Raw genomic sequence first — 16843 nt, forward strand, 5'->3', positions numbered from 1 at the left:
AACCCAACACTACACCACCTGAGTGCAAACAGATGAAGCATTCATTCTGTATCTAATGGACCCTCAGTGATACAGATACATCTGAATCTCTGAATAATAAATACAAGAAACACTTTAAAGCTGTTTCACATATTAAACACTTAACAGTGAATACTTTCCAGCATGCAGTCAGCAGCATGCTAATATTTCTTTCAGAACAGGTGAACGTTGGTCATAATCAGATGACAGAAACCACCACCAAAACAATGCCTAATTATATGTCATTACAAGTAAACACAGAAGCGACCTTTTTTTAACACATTAATTCGGAACCTTACTAAAATAAAAATGAATGAAAAACAGCAGACAGCTTAAACAGGTGTCCTGCTTTAAAACATAGCTCAGGAGGTCTTTGTGTTTGGATCGCAGGTGGTGCCTGTCTTGCATGAGCACGAGCGACGTGGGGCTTTCTAAAATGAGACATCGCAAAGCGTCCATGCTGTTTGCTTGAATATGCAACACATGGCACAGATATCTGCATTTACAAACCATGAGGAGCTGATGGATCTCCAGCCACTAAATATTTAAATGCTGGCTTGTGTTGAGCATTTCTCTTTTCATGTAATCCATGTTAGATGTACCATTGTCTCACTGTTTTTGTCTTCATTTTTTCTTACAATAGCCACTGCTTCTAGCTGACACTCACTGTGAGTAACACAAAAAGATAAAAAATTAACCATCAGTGTTACAGTCATCTGTGACATACAAACAAGGGAAAAGGAAAAATGTATTATATTATACTTAACATAAAGACACCGGTTCTTCTCAACTAGACAAATATTGAAAAAATCATATATACTTTTGCTATTTTACTATTTGTTTTCGTTCAAATTTTCCATCATTCTCAATAAAAAATCCCTCTTAACACAATGTTTTCTCTGAACATGAATAACACGAAGAACAGCTAATTCTACTATCAACATACATGTCCTTCCTAAACCTTGGATGTCCAAATTCACAGATTTTCAGGAAATGGAAAAAACATTGTACTTTTTAAATGATTAAATACTGTATTATCTAAGTTGACAAGCCCTTTCATGTTGGATGTTTGCAAAATCCAGTGACAAACATAAAGAGTGACTAATAATAATGATTTATGGCAACAAAGAAAAAAGTTAGAGAGATACGAGATTTTAAAAGATTTCAAAATGTACTTTAAATTTGAAACATTGTTTATGTAAGTTACAGAAAGCTAATAAAAATGGATTAAAATTGGATATTTCTGTTTTAATTTAGGCTGATATATGACCCAGACATTTTCTGACAGTTTTCAAATGTGTCCGGGTGGAATTGTGGTCCCACAACAGAGTCTGTCTGATTCAGATTGCTCATTTGGGAATCTGTGACATTAAAGGGCCCTTGAACAGTGTCCTTGCTCAGAGACACCCTGCAGTTCCTGCTGTATCTTAACCATGAACAATTAATCACCATTGAACAGTATAAATTGAGTGTAGTTTATCATACAGTATATCCCACAGAAATGCTATTCTATAAGATGTTCATGTCTGTTCCTTGGAACAACATCTTAGGGGTTCATTTTCATGCTTTAAACTCATCTCTGCTCTGGTTGCAGCAGTCTACAAATGGTAAACAAGATTTGAAACATGATTCAGTGGAAAATGCACAAATAATCTACTTTGAATCCCTCTCTGCATTCTCTTTGCATCTCTCCTCTTTCAAAAGCAAACAACGTTCCTTTAGCAGTTACTGTATGTTAGAAGAAAAATAAGGAGAAAAAAGCACAAAGAAATAAAGTAGACTTCATTCTAATAACTCCCTGCCCGTCCTGTTTTGGAGCAGATCAAAGGTAATAATCCTCCATAATCCTCTGGTGTTGCCCTTGCTGTTGTTATGGTCATTATAGGCTGCCTCATTGTTGCTAAGCTATCACGGTTGTTCATAGGAAAACCACACTGGCTCAGTTTCACAGGGTAATGCCTATTTCACGGATGGACAGCCACCAGGATAATTAGATGAACCCCGAATGGACACAGAACTGACGTGGCTAGAAAACTAGAAAACTCGCAAACTAGAGTCTACACATCTAAAATGACATATTGTAATAATCTTTATAGGCTTAAGTTTAATAATAACTTTCTTGGTCAATGGTGGCCAAGAATCGTTTGGCTACAAGCACTCTTTAAAGTCTAACCTGAACTTTTAATGTGAAATTTTGATCCTGAATTTCAAAATTCTGGTATAACTGATTCTTTGGTTATCTACTTGATGGTTTGATACTGCAAACAAAACATCACCACAAAATTACAAATGGCGAAGAGTACATTTTGTCGATTGTTTGGTTTCTATTCCTGCGGTGTTGTGCCCAGGTAGCACCGCCCACAGTCAAATCTCATTGGTACAATATGTATTTCACATATAATACCTCAAATGCATTCGGATTGGCTGTTATTGTGTTGGTCTACATGGATATCTAGAATTTGTTTTGATTGATCAATCATTTGAACAAATCTAAAGACTTTCTTTAAGGGGGTGCATATGTTGAAGGACCATTGACAGCATCTTAATATTTTTTGTATGGTTATCCTTTTTGTGATTTCTGTGTCTGCTTTGCAACCTCTCTTTATCATAAGAGATAATAAACTCACCATGAGAAGGGGGTACGGGGCCTCACGGCAAACCGGTCACGGCTACAGGAGAAGCGATTGGAGTTGCTTTGCGGCCAGGAGCCCAAGTCCCATCTCCTTAAGATTTAAACCTCGCTGTAGAAGAGACCAAAATCACAAGATCAACATCAAACCCTTGATTACAAAAACAGTGGGCATCATTTTCCACATCCTACCATGTGCCAAACAGTCTAGAATCAAGCGTCCATATAGACCCACACATCCCAGCGGAACCATCAGCACTATGTTGGCTTATGTTTGTCAGGAGGGGTTGTTAACGTGCAGCCTTTGCAGCAATGAACCAACTGAACACTACACAGGAGGTTTAATTAACACGTAACGTGCACATTTACACGTGTCTGTTCACAAGGGAGTCCAGTTCCTCTCTCGAGACATAGAAAGAGCGAGACAGAAGGAAAGAGAGAAAGAAAAAGGAGAGCGAGAGAGAATACAGGAGCACAACAGCTGCCAACTTCTCGACATAAAAACCATCACATAACAAACAGAGCATCATTTCTATGGCAGAATATTTAATGGGGCTTGCTAAGTCAAGCATTACTTTTACTATCGCTCAGGGTAGGGGATTTAAAAAACGCTCCAAAATCCCTTCGACATGTTTCAGCTTTGAGATATTTTCCAACTTTTCTCCATTCAATTACTGTATCTCAACTTTCTGAATGCACCTTGACCTCCGAGCCTCCAGACGGCTGACAGAGGATCTGGAGAGCAGCAGGCAAACACGGATGTCGTCTTTCAGTGTTTATATACGTCCCTGTTGAGTGTATTGTGCGGGTGATACCTGAACCCCCCACTCTGTAGCGGAGGGATACGGATACCGCGAACCACAGCCCAAAACACGCAGATGAGAAACGCTTTTTGTGTGGGACATCTGTGCATGCCATCAGCACTTCTGTGACTTCAACAATGCATTTGCTTTCTGAACAGGAATCTACAATCCATATGAGAGATTCAATAGGTGCATGGGTTGATATGAAAACAGGGTGTTGCTTACTGCTAGAAATTGTTGAGTGGGTGAGAACTTTGAGTGGGAAAACTGACTGTATTGTTCAGCACAGCCAGATGCTGTCTGAAGAGAAAATGTATGTGTGATAGAACATTATGTTTGTTACTTTCCATCACTTGATGTTTCGTGCTGTTAAAGAACAGGAATGTGCCAAGAGACTCTTGTGTCTGTACATTTTATCCAACATTGTGTAAGCATTGTGACTATTGAAACATCTCGACCAGTCTTCCGATAAACATATGTATGTGCACACAAGAATGAAAACATAAATGTGAGTAATGCATCATGCTCCCATGCTCTCCAAATGAATTCCTGACATTCTTTACACTGCATCCTACCCATAAAGGTGCCCAAAAATAAAACCCCAAAACGTTTTAAAATAAAAAACCCTATAAAAGCAGAAGAAAACATCTACACTGGATGAGCACACCTATGGGTTTCCTTGTTGATATTGGAGGCTGCGTTTCCCTTTCACATTTCATTCACTAAATGGGCTTTAAAAGATAATAACCATTAAACATTCCTGTTACAGAGCATATACTGTACAGGATATAATAACGATCACCATGGAAATAAGACAGACACATTATCGGCGAGGTAAGGAGAGCATTAACGCAGTGTTTTGTGCAACATTCATCAAAGGCTTCTGTTCATTTGTGACCTAACTGTGAATACATGTACTGTTCAACTTTTGGGAGGACACTGTATTATAGACATGAAGACACACCTAGAGAATTAACCATGGTTTTAACTATAATAAAAGTGTAGTAATCATGTTTTGGGTGGTGCTTTGAATGCCATATGTACTAACAGAGGTGTACAACAAATAAAATAGGGAAACTATCTTCGGAAGACGCAAGAACTTGATGTTTCAGTTCCACAACTAACCAATTTAAAATGTTAAATAAATATCTTAAATACTTGATTATTACATAAGATTAAAAAAATATGAATAATAAATAAATAAAAAACTGATATCGGCAGTGCTTCTAGACCATTGTTTACATCTTGAAAAGTTGTCTAAAGTAAATTGACCTTTTTTTTACATTTCCGGGTTTCTCAGCAGCAGAAGTCGTCCTAGTTGGGTAAACTTCTATAGCGGTGAATGGGAGACTACCACAAATATATATTTTTTGCATTCTCATTTGCTCAAATAGCAAAAGAAAAACTAGAGAAGAAAAACTTTTTGAACTAAATAAAAAAATAGAGTCTGATAAAGACAGGTAAAAGAGAGAAGGATGTCAAATTTACAGTGACTTCCATAGACGCGGTTTAAGAAACACCCTCGCATAGCGTTAATGATTTTTTGACATTTGATGCCAAGGTAATATAATACAAAGTATAGTGTTATAAAAGTACATAGAAAAAACATTTAAATATAAAAAAACGTTGGTTTACAATGCTGATGAACTTTGAAAACGTCATCACAGGCTTGTGAAAAGGTCCATTGGAACGTGGTCTGTAGTAAATTGGTTACTATGGTTACCATGGTTCTACTACAAATAAAAAAAACAGTTACTATAGTAATTTTCGTAAGGAGGGACATGAAATAAAAGTCAAAATTTTTTGCTTTTGAATTCATGGGTGTATCACGATCACAAAAAGTCACCAGCAACCCTCAGTCCCTGTGCAGGATAGGAGACCTTGTAGATCGGATAATCAAACTTTTAAATCGTGACTGCTAATAATAGATAATCTATAATCGAATAAGCGTGACAGCTACAACCGTGGTCCTAATCAGGGTTCAAAGACATTTATCTGAGTTTGTCATCAGATACTAAAGGCAGTGTTGTGTGCTGAAGAACAATAAGGCCCTCATACAGCAGGTATCCAGCATCTGGTGTCAGCAGTCCAGAAACAGCATCTGGTGTGCTGCTGTCCCGAATCTGACTTTCTCTCTAGTCGAATGATGAGGGTGGATGTTTAGAGAGATTGTTCACTTTGTCTAAGGGCAGCCGTTCACTCCCACACAGGTGACGTGAGGGACCTCAGTATGTAGGCAGAGAGAATGAGAAATCTGTCACGCATGCAAATTTACTTTGAGAGCTGTGATGGAACAAAACTGCCATTATGTGAAGAGACGACACCCAGTCTGGGTTAACCGGACTTGGGCGGTGAGGAGGGCAGATATTTTGGTGACACAAGGAAATGAGAGAGAGAAGGAGCAACAGAGGGAGAGATAATTTTAGTAGATGTTCTGTAAGAGATCAGCAATATAAAAGAAAAAAATAATCATTTTTACAGATTTTAATCAAAATTTTACTCCACAACTATCAGAGTTAAAAAAGAATGCGATAAAGTTAGGGATGCACCGATACAGATACCAGTATCGGTCCGATACCAAGCTCATGGAGTTCGTACTCATAGTGACACACGGATACCAATGACCGATACCTCACGTGACATACATACCTATGATTTCCGCAATGCGCAAAACGCGGACGGATTCGAGGAATCCAGGCATAAAAACAAAATGTGCTGTTTAACACGGAATTGCACAGAATCTGGCAAATGTATTATTTTCCAACAAACTGAAGTAAATGTGCTAGTAAAATTGTGCTACTTATCATAAAAATAAACTTAATTTACAAATAGTACTTAAATTTTAGTATGCCTTAAAACAAAAGGAAGAAAAAATTACCATCAAGATACTGGTTTGTTAACATAATTGTACAGTATACAGGCATCGGTTATAGGTATCGGCGAGTACCAGGAAAAATAATCGGTAATCTGTCTTTAAAAAATGGTATCAGTGCATCCCTAGTTGAAGTGGAGTTTTAGTTTATATGAAAGTTTATTTTTTTGTCCTATTTTATTTTATTTAATAATGAAATGAAACACAACTTATAATTCGATTTGATGATTTCATATCCACTTCATTATAATTAGACAAACAGATAAAATGTCAAATGTCAAAGAAGAAAGATAAGAGAACAGAGAACAGAGATAAGAAAACAAATAAAGACAGCAGAGAAAAAAATAAATGATTTTATGAAGGGCAGATGGCATCTCCAACAGCCATAGACTTGCAGAATGACTTTGGCCTGCCCATAACACAAACACAGCAGAAAACCCATGTAAACAACTTATGTATGTCTATGACTGTAGTAGAGTAGAGTACGTCAGTAGGCATGACATCATATTATTCCTTCCTTTTAATGAATTGTATTACATTGGTGCCGAAACCCGGGAGGAAGGAGAGACATGCTGTCGGAGAGTCCTCACCGTCGAGGGGCCTCGCGGTGCCGGAGAATTCGGGCAGCGCGGACGAAAGGGGGTCCGCCAGTGGCTGCCCGACGCGGTGGCTCTGGGGAAACGGAAGTGCACAGTGCGGCCACCGTCAAAGCTTCGGTGGATCGGCGACCTTTGCTGCCGCGCCCCTGGGTTGTGGTGGGGTGGCTTTCGTCCAAGCGGGAGCGGGGGAGTTGCCGCCGTCCGCCAGAGGCCGGAGCCTGCGTCCGTCCCCGAGGGGGAGGAGCAGGGGGCGGAAGTGCCGACTGCGGCCACCGCCTGCCAGAGGCCGGAGCCTGCGTCCGTCCGCCCAAGGGGGATGAGCAGGGGACGGGGAATCCGTGCACTTCCGTTTCCCCAGAGCCACCGCGTCAGGGCAGCCACTGGCGGACGCCCTTCGTCCGCGCTGCCCGAATTCTCCGGCACCGCGAGGCCCCTCGGCGGTGAGGACTCTCCGACAGCATGTTTCTCCTTCCTCCCGGGTTTCGGCACCAATGTAATACAATTCATTAAAAGGAAGGAAGGAGGCGGGAACCGGCAAACATTTAAACATTTAATAAAGTAATATAACAGCCGGCGGCCCCTCACAGCCGACCGCCGGCGAACAAAACATAAATACAAAACACTAGAAAATAAATACATATACAAACACTTTGGGCCCGGTCCTCTCTCTTCGACGGTCCGGTCGCTCGTTCCTTTTATATGCTCCCTATCTCCTACGTAATTCGAGCCCGGTGTGTGCACAGCTGGCGCTAATTCACAATTACTCACCGGACTCGAACCACGGTCTCGCCCCGCCTACTCTACTACAATGACATACATCACATGATTTACGATGGACACAATGCAAAGTTCTGATCTTATATCAAATAACGCAGGACAAAATCTTGGTGACATTACTTTTCTCCTTAATATCACGTCATTATCGCATTCAGAAGTTCAATGTGAGAGCAGGTGGATAATGAGATCCTAAGACAGACGGAGGCGCTAACAATTCCCGCACTTCCGAAGTTCTGCCGTTTGTGGTACGAATGCTCCCTTTCACACTGTAGGCTTTGTCAAACGTCCCTGTTGAAGCGAGCCAAAATGAGGTGTAATGGAATTCAACAATGAGGATAATGAGGGCCAGCGAGACACCCCTTCTCAAAGACGGCCTTATGTCCAGCCATGAATGGATCCCGTCCAGAGCTCCCGCTAAACAAAGAGAGGGACACGTGTCTTGCACACGCTACAGCCAAATCGAGAGGCGGCTGATAATGAGACAGCACACCGTGCCTGATCTTCCATTCTTCTTAAGTCTTGTGGTTTAAATTGAACTTTAAATATGGCCTTCTCTCATTACTCCAACTTTCATTGTATAAAAGAGAAGCTTTTTCACAAAGGGCTCGGGAACCCTTGAGGATGCTGACATTGTGTGAACTTGAGAGCGGTTTGGAGGACAAAATTGCTACGCCAGACATTTGAGACTTTGGGGTACAAGCAACCTAAAAAATAAAAGCCCAGAGACACTTGCACACACAAAAAGATATGGTTGCCATGGTGGTTATTTTATGGATTTCTGAGTTCTACCTATTCGACATAAAGTACTACGAAAGACTCGTCCATGTGTTGAGTTACTTTCAACAGTATCAGGGTACTCGAGGAAGGATGGATGACCCTAATTCCTCTGTGACATGATGGGAGGGGCTGTCATTCCTAGATGAGGTGGATAACTCAAGTCTAGACAAACCCATGAACCCAGATCTCAGGATCCAGGAGGGGGGGGGGTTCGGCGGGGGGAACGGCATCCTGGAAAACCATCTGCCCTGGAGCTGATAAATCTTGATTACGCCACGTGGGGAAGAAAGGATGGAAAGATGCTGTGGCAGTTTATGGTTTGTAGGATGTGCAAGACTGAGAGTGCATTCGACAACAGCTGTCATGGATTTTTTAAAGAGGTGATGAAAACACATGAAAAAACATTTCATCATAATCATATTTGAGCCATTATGTGACTCCGAGAACATCTCAACATTTTCCTTAAAACTACAGTCAGTTTCTGAGTAATGAAAACCTTTGGTTAAATTCTATGTTTCAAAATAAATAGTTCACCCAAAAACTAAAATTGTATCATCATTTACTCATCCCCATGTTAATCTAAACCCATTCAACTTGCATTCTCTAAGTGAAACAAAGACTCATGCAGCTAAAAAATGCAAACTTTGATGATTCAATATCAAACCTGAGGTGTATAAAGACCTTTCATAATGAAGCGTTATGTTTTATTACCTTTGAATGAGCTATAACTATCTCCATACATAGCGGGTCCACTAACACGGAATTCGCCATGTTGTTTCTACAGTAGCCTTAAATGGACAAACTGCTCTAGAGATCGCGTTTTGTAAATCAGTTATCTCCTTCAGTAAAGAAGCTAAAACGTGATGACATCTTAATGCTGTGTGAGCCACCGTAGTGCTTCAGAAGGGAGGGGTGAGCGGTGGGGTGTGCCATAGGTTGCAATTCGCAACCTCACTGCTAAACGCTGCTAAATTTCCTGCACTGGACCTATAACATTTCACAGTCATGAAAAGACCTTGTTAGAGTGGTTTCTACGTAAAATAAAAATCCCAATAAAATTCTACAAATCTTTCAGGTTCCGAGCAGACAGAGCCTTTCTGTATTTTGAAAGGTTGGACACTTATTTACAGACCAAGTCATTGTCTTACAGTTCCTCACAAGGTCGCATGTAATCTTACTCCAAACAACAAAATGGCAGTGACAAATTGACTGTCCACTGTGCCCAGTGCCTAACACATTTATCACATACAGAAACATTACATCTGTTGCCCAACGCCACACAAATCACACACACTTTTCCCTGCAATGTCATGACATCATATTAGGAATGCTTTGTCATTTGGCTAGTGAAGCTGACTAGTTTATCTAGTGTTAAAGTGATGGTGATTTATTTAGCATGCAAAAAACAAAGGCTTTATGCAGGTTCTGAGAAAACAAACCAGACTTTCAGACTTTCAGAGTGGGCGACAGACAGGGTTAAGGGGTGCTCGAAAGGACACCCACGAGCCACAACGCCTACACAGAGCCATTTAATCCAGCTCTTTCCCATCGGGGGTCAGATTATTAATTAACAGAGTCAGAGACTTCATCAGATCATCGGTTGGGTAGGACAAACAAAATTGAGCATCAAATCCATCTGGCCTTAAAGGAACAGTCACTCAAAAATAAAATTCTGTCTTTTTACTCACCCTCGAGTTGTTCCAAATCTGTAGAAATACCTGATGAACACAGAGAAATAAATTTGGAGAATGCTTTTAACCAAACAGTTATTGGCCACAATTGACTATCATAGTAGGAGTTTGCTCTGTTGAACGGAAAAAAAAGATATTTTGAAGAATAATAGGACAGCAAACAGTTCTGGGGGATATTTGACAACAATTGTTATTTTTCCTACTATGGTAGTCAATGTTGGCCAAGCATTGTTTGGTTACAAGCATTCTTCTTAATTCCTTTTTCTGTTTTCATCAGAACAAAGACATTTATAAAGATTTGGAACAACTCGAGGGTGAGAAAATGATGACAGAATAGTTTTTTTTGGTAAACTGGCCCTTTAAAGGCTTCACACAAAAATACAGATTCTGTCACTGTTTGCTCACTCTCATGTCGTTGAAAATGAGTTTGATATTATATTTACTAAATTTAATGAATATTTGAGAATTTCTTTGTTTAGAATACACTTAATAATAAGGGTGACTAAATAATAACAGAATTGTAATTTTTTAATGAAAACTATCCTCTTATCTGTTAACTGCCATGACCTGTAAAGCGAGAATAATTCAATGACACTACAGGCCACAAAATGTTGTGCTTGTAACCCAAATCATTTTAACAGAAGCTGTCACTAAACTGTCAAACAGCTTTGGTCTTCTGAATAATACACACACAAAATATGCGGCAAATTTGGCAGCACAGAATGCGAAAATGGGAGAGTTAATTACAGTAAACAAAATGAGTAGAAAACCAACTGGTGTCCAGGTAAATGGCACAAATTACCCCTGTTAGTCGCATTACTGAGGAGGAAAGCGATTATTTACTTGTTTAAAAATGCTTCCGACAGACGCTTCAAATCAAGCATTTGTATTACGCTTTTATGTGTCCTGAAGTCAACTGAAGGTTTTGGTTACGTCAAGACAATCAGGAAAAACGTGTGTCTGTGTGAAAAACATTCCACAGGAAAACAGGGAATTATATAGGTCTAGTTCCCAGGACATGGAGTTACAGTGTGCTTGCCTGAAGCAAAAGAGAACAATGGCATGCAGGGATTTCTAGCCAATAAACATTGAAAGTGTGGCGTCTTACCCCAAACCCCGCCTCCTAAATGCCGTCTCATTACATCAAATACTCATTACTGCACCAACCAGGCATAAAATTGCAATTTCGCACTGGGAATGAACAACAATGTAGGTCAATCTTGTACCTCTTGTATGTGCACTGGGAAGGTTAAAGGTCACATGTCAAGATGAAAGGTTGGTTTCGTCAGGAAGAAATTCCTTATTTACAACAATTTCTCAGATTTTGTTCTCTTGTGTAAAAAATGTTTTTGTTGCAATCATCATTGTTTTTCCTGTTCCTGAGAAAAGAGTTTATATCAAGTTTTCCAGGATGCCCAAACTGTGATCTCTAGAAACAAAAGCTGTGACCACTTATCGTAAACATGACTCTTTACCATCAGTCAGTATAAAATTCCAAACATTTCCAAACAATTTGGGAAGCTTAGTTTCTCGCTCAGAGTCTGGTTTAACTCAAGAAAAGGTTAGTCAACAGAGATCATGTCTTGACGTGTTGAGGATGTGAGAACTTCTAACCGCATGGACCAAAACAAATAGTGATGACACACTGTGGTAATAGGAAACCGCTGATCCATCACTAATTTCATAACAACTCAATCATCTAGTGCTCTTGGCGGTCAGTATTGTGATATCCCATGTCTAGTCTGTATACCACACCTGAACATCTTCATTGTCATGTTCATTTTCTACATCTTCTCTGAAAGGTGATACATCTTCTCCTCCAGGTGTGCAAACGTCACCATGCTACAATCTTCCAAAGCTTGTCTGCTCTCACACACACCGTTTTAAACAAGCAAAATAAAATTATAAATAATTTCTAGAAGGGAAGGAATGGTAAAGACTTGGTAAAAACATCTGTACTGTATGCCTGGTTGATTTTTGGATTTATTTTTATTATTTGCAGACTACTCTCATCCCAAACCTGTATGACTCTCTTTCTTCCGCAAAACACAAAAGTAAAAATATTTTGAAGAATGTTGGTAACCAAACAACAATGGCACCCATCGACTTTCATTGTACAAGTCCACAGAGACATTTCTTAATATATCTTCTTTTGTGTTCCGAAGAAGAAAGAAAGTAATTCATGCGCTTTAAATGACATTGGGGTGAAAAAATGATGGCAGAATCTTCCATTTTTGGAACCATCTCTTTAAGGTTCAACAATTTGGCATTCATTATTACACATCTGTTGATGTTTAAGCGTATGTTTGTGAGCCCCAGAAAATCATTCACCTCATAATCTTTGACAACCAAGAATGCATTACCTAATTCCATAGAAGAGTCAGACTGACCAAGCAAAAATGGGCAACTAAATAAATGATCTGAATCAGGCAGTTGCACAGTTTACATTTATTGTGAAATCGGTAAAGCAGGAGTTTGTTGTCCATAAAGGAAATGAGTCTTGTGACAAAAATACAGATAAGGCGAGATTTGAAAATATGCGAACAACCTCTGAATGACACTCCCCAAAACTCAAGTTGATATAAAAGTGATGAAAGTCATGAGGTTTACATTTAGTTAAATTATTAGTTCACTCAGAAAATTCCAAAACAGTATGACTTTCATTCTTCTGCAGAACACAAATTAAGATAATTTGAAGAACATTGGTAGCCAATGTCATAGACCGGTTTCGAATGACATGAGTGCGAATAAACAATGATTTGGGGGGGGGGGTGAACTATCCCTTTAAAGTTCTGTTATTTAATTAAACAAAGACTTTGGATTTAACCAATTGTATGATACTTGTTTATATTTCACAGTGGTTTTCAATCATTCTTTAACTTGACCGGTGTAACTTGACCAGCCCTCATTCACTTTCAGTACATGTTAAAAAAGGTAAACTACTCCTTTAAAACTTGCCTTAGTTCCTCCTAGTTGCCTTGCAGCCAGATTTGTCCCACAATGATCTGGGAAGTATTTCTCTATGGAACAGTGAGTGCTTGTCTGAGATGTCTTCATTTCTAGGGATAGAGATGTCTCTACAGGACTCAATTACTGTAGGAACTCATTAGCATGGCCATTATCAGCGTCACTCCTCCAGGCTGCCGATTCTCAGTTTTATCAACTCTGACCTTGGACGACATGAAGTCTTCAAAATAATGTTGCATAAAAAATAAGCCTTTCTTGCCAGATGGCAGTAAAAGGTTTCACCATTAGCACAACAGCTCTAGGAAAGGTTGTTTTATTCATTGCAAGGACGAGCCAAAAAGAGCATAAAAATACCTTCATTGAGTAAGATGAAAGAAATCCACATGCGCTCATCCAACCTGCATAATGTTTATCCCATTAAACTGTTTGGAGCAAGAGATGCACCTCAGATTTGTTATTTGTTCATATTTTATAAACCACTTTTGAAACATTTCTAAGGCTAAAGAGAAATTTGAATTAGTATTAAAATTGCACAGTTTTATTACTATCCATCCCCAAGCCCCGCCCACAACAAAATCTTAATGATCTGACATCCATGTACATTAAATATCCTTTCACAGACTGTAATCTTTTCCCTTCACACATAATTTTCCCTTTAAATTTTTTTGAAAAGCTACACCCACTTAAAACTCTGTTAAGATTAAAGTTTTGGCATAACACCATCACGTATTGGTAGAGATCTTACATTCTCCGTCCATAAATTAACCATCGTACCTGAGGTTTGAGAGTCCCAAAGAGAAGAAAAAGGTTCAGTTTGCCCAAACCCCTCCTTCATTGCTAACTCGCCCTCAAACCATTCAGGTCTCCGTCTCACGCTGGGCCACACCGGGCAATAGATGCTGAGCCAAGAGGGTAGAGGGTATTTTTAGCCATCATAGTGTGCTGAAACAGTGGAGAGCGCTGTGTCCTCGCAAGGACAAACCTCACCAACCGGGAGAGAACGACAGAGAGACAAAGCTATGAAAAAAGTGACAATTCTCCACTCCCTACAGACATCGTTTTAGAGGAACGGGAAAGGCTGTCACATCACAGGAACATCAGACATTAAATCAAACACCTCTATCTCTCGTTCTGCTTTATTCATGACTGTATTTCTCAGAGTTTCTGAGGAGGATATCAGCATTCAAAGCGGACTTCAAAAAGTGCTTCTAGACAGATATTAAGGCCAAATTGTGTTTTTCTGCAGAATGGAAATATACTAGTGTCAAATCGATTAATTGTGATTAATAATGTGATAAATGTTTGTGTGCATATAATAAATGGTGTGAATGGGGTATATTTATATGTCTACTTAGATACACAAAGATACATGTACATCTTAAAGAAAAATGTGATGATGTAAAATATATTTAAGTATACATTTCTGTATTCTTAAATAAATATTTGCTATAAATACACATGAAAGTACACCGTATAAAACAACTAGAAAGCTTTAATATTTTTTCGTATTATTTGTGCAAAACATTTTTTTTTAAGTAAAAAAATTCCGCTGTAAAACTTGCAATTAAAAAATTGTCATCAAAACGTCAGTTTCAATTTGGAATGGCATTAGCTCTCGTGTGTCTCGTGACGGGTTACGTCATTGCATTCGCTTACGTTATGAAGCACCATTGGCCGTCATCCTCCGACTGAATCGCACTCTAAACTTGAGCGCATTCCCAACTGCATGCGTTCCTGGAGCACGGTCGTCAATAATTAAAACCTACTATGCTCACACAATCGAACGCCTAGAAAAGATTTGGAATGCAACGTGACATATGTGATGTTTTTATACTGTTTTTGCTGTGTATTGTAATAAATGCCTGTGGCTGACTTCTATTTGCTTGTTGCATGTTTTTAATCGTTGAGAGGTTGGTAGGTTGAGGGTAGGAGTCGGGTTAAGAGCTCTAAGACATATATCAGTTTATATACAAGTACAAAAGTGTAAGTGCAAAGTGCAAGTGCAAAGAACTCCGCGAGTTCCAAATTATTACAACGCAACCAAATTATGAAGAAAATCAGCATTATTTCCCGAATAAATATTTGTATACATATGCTTCACATAACAAAAGTTAAATGCGCCACGAACATTGCGTCTTTTATCTCTCCATGCTCTTATATGAAAAAAAAGTGGGACCCAGAAATGACAGTACTATAGAAGATGTGGAACTGCCCATTGACTTCTTTTAACCACACTAGAGCAGCTAGGGACACAATTACAACTTCAAAAGTGTCTCTCTGGAGCCAAAATGGGGTTCGCCATCATGCTCCACTGTGCTTTGATTCCCTTGTGGTCTTAGATGTTAAATGTTCCCCCCATGGCACAGAGATGAATTCCACAGGCAAGAGTCGGTGCTAGTGGGGGAGGATGGCGATGATTTGAGCCGGTCCAGATGTTATCAGCCCTCGGGGCTCATGCTGGAGAGCCTGCGTAAGAATCTTCAGGTCTGGCACGTAGTTTAAATATACACGCACACACAAACAAACACAAAGGCACAAAGAGGCACGCGTACACACAACACATATACACACACTGCTCTATGAAGCGCATTTAAGCTTTATTAGAACAATGTGTATGAGAGCCTGGAGGTGGCCATTTACAAGAGCGCCTCTAACTCTCTCTCTCTCTCTCACTCTCTCTCTCTGTGTGTTTGTCTTCCTGTATGCCCCTCTTTCCGTTCTCTTTGTTTTTCACTTTCACATGTGCTTTCCTTCCTCCTGCTCTCATCCCTGTGATCCCTATGATCATTCTAGTCTGTAATTAAAGAGACAGTTCAACCAAAAAGAAAAATTCTGTCATCATTTACTCGCCCTGTATAGTCACTGGTCGTCACCGTTAAACCGGTGAGGCAACTTCACAGCAACACTGTCCGACACGGATGAATAAAGATAAACAAAAAGAAGAAAAAATGATGTAAGTGTGTGGTTTAAATACTGTCATCAGCTCACTACACTGTTACAGGAACCCATCATGCTCGATAACATCAGAACAAGAAAAGAAATGTGTTAGTAAGAACAACTGGGTGAAAATGTCTCAACATTTGGCTATCCAATCTGATATGAAAATGCACGGATGAAATAAAGGCATAATACACATACATACATACATACATACATACAATGTACTGCAACAATGAGTTAGGGCTGGATGATCTTCCCAAAAAGGATATCACGATCTTCATAACCGAGAATCTTGATCCACTATCTACTTTGAAAATATTAACTTTTTTGCATATAGCACTGGTGCTACAGAGGTTTAAGTTTTGTAGCACAGGCTAAACAGTTGTACAGGTAGCACAAGTATAAAACATTTATTATCATGTTTAAAAAACAATGGCAGGTCATCGCATAAATAGACAGGTTAACAGCGAAGGACATTAATGTTATATACAAATGGATCAATAAGGGCCATATCATTTTTAGTTTTCCCGTTTTTTTATTCTTCTGTGCAACTGTGCAGTAAACAACAGTATTAACTAGGCCTATAGTAAACTGCCGTACAATTCCTAGTTAATATAGAGTGTTTGAACCTTACTATAGTAAATCTTAAAATTATACTACCGTTTATGAATTTACAACAAGAATACCACAATTTGCTATATCAAATACTCTAGAACACTACAGTGCTTTTTTATTAGAGCGTTCAGGTTAACATGTGTTTTAATTTGACG

At 39.3% G+C, this 16843-nt stretch overlaps 1 protein-coding gene across 1 annotated transcript in view; it reads right to left on the bottom strand.

Annotated features, from left to right (window-relative positions):
• tanc2a (tetratricopeptide repeat, ankyrin repeat and coiled-coil containing 2a) overlaps positions 1–16843 on the bottom strand; it is a 114419-nt gene that overhangs the window by 85204 nt on the left and 12372 nt on the right. The window contains exon 2 of the mRNA XM_056752319.1: positions 2646–2759. The gene's annotated coding sequence lies outside the window, so the exon portion shown is untranslated. The remainder of the gene's footprint in view (positions 1–2645; positions 2760–16843) is intronic.

This window comes from Triplophysa dalaica, chromosome 7, assembly GCF_015846415.1.
Source record: "Triplophysa dalaica isolate WHDGS20190420 chromosome 7, ASM1584641v1, whole genome shotgun sequence".
NCBI lineage: Eukaryota > Metazoa > Chordata > Actinopteri > Cypriniformes > Nemacheilidae > Triplophysa > Triplophysa dalaica.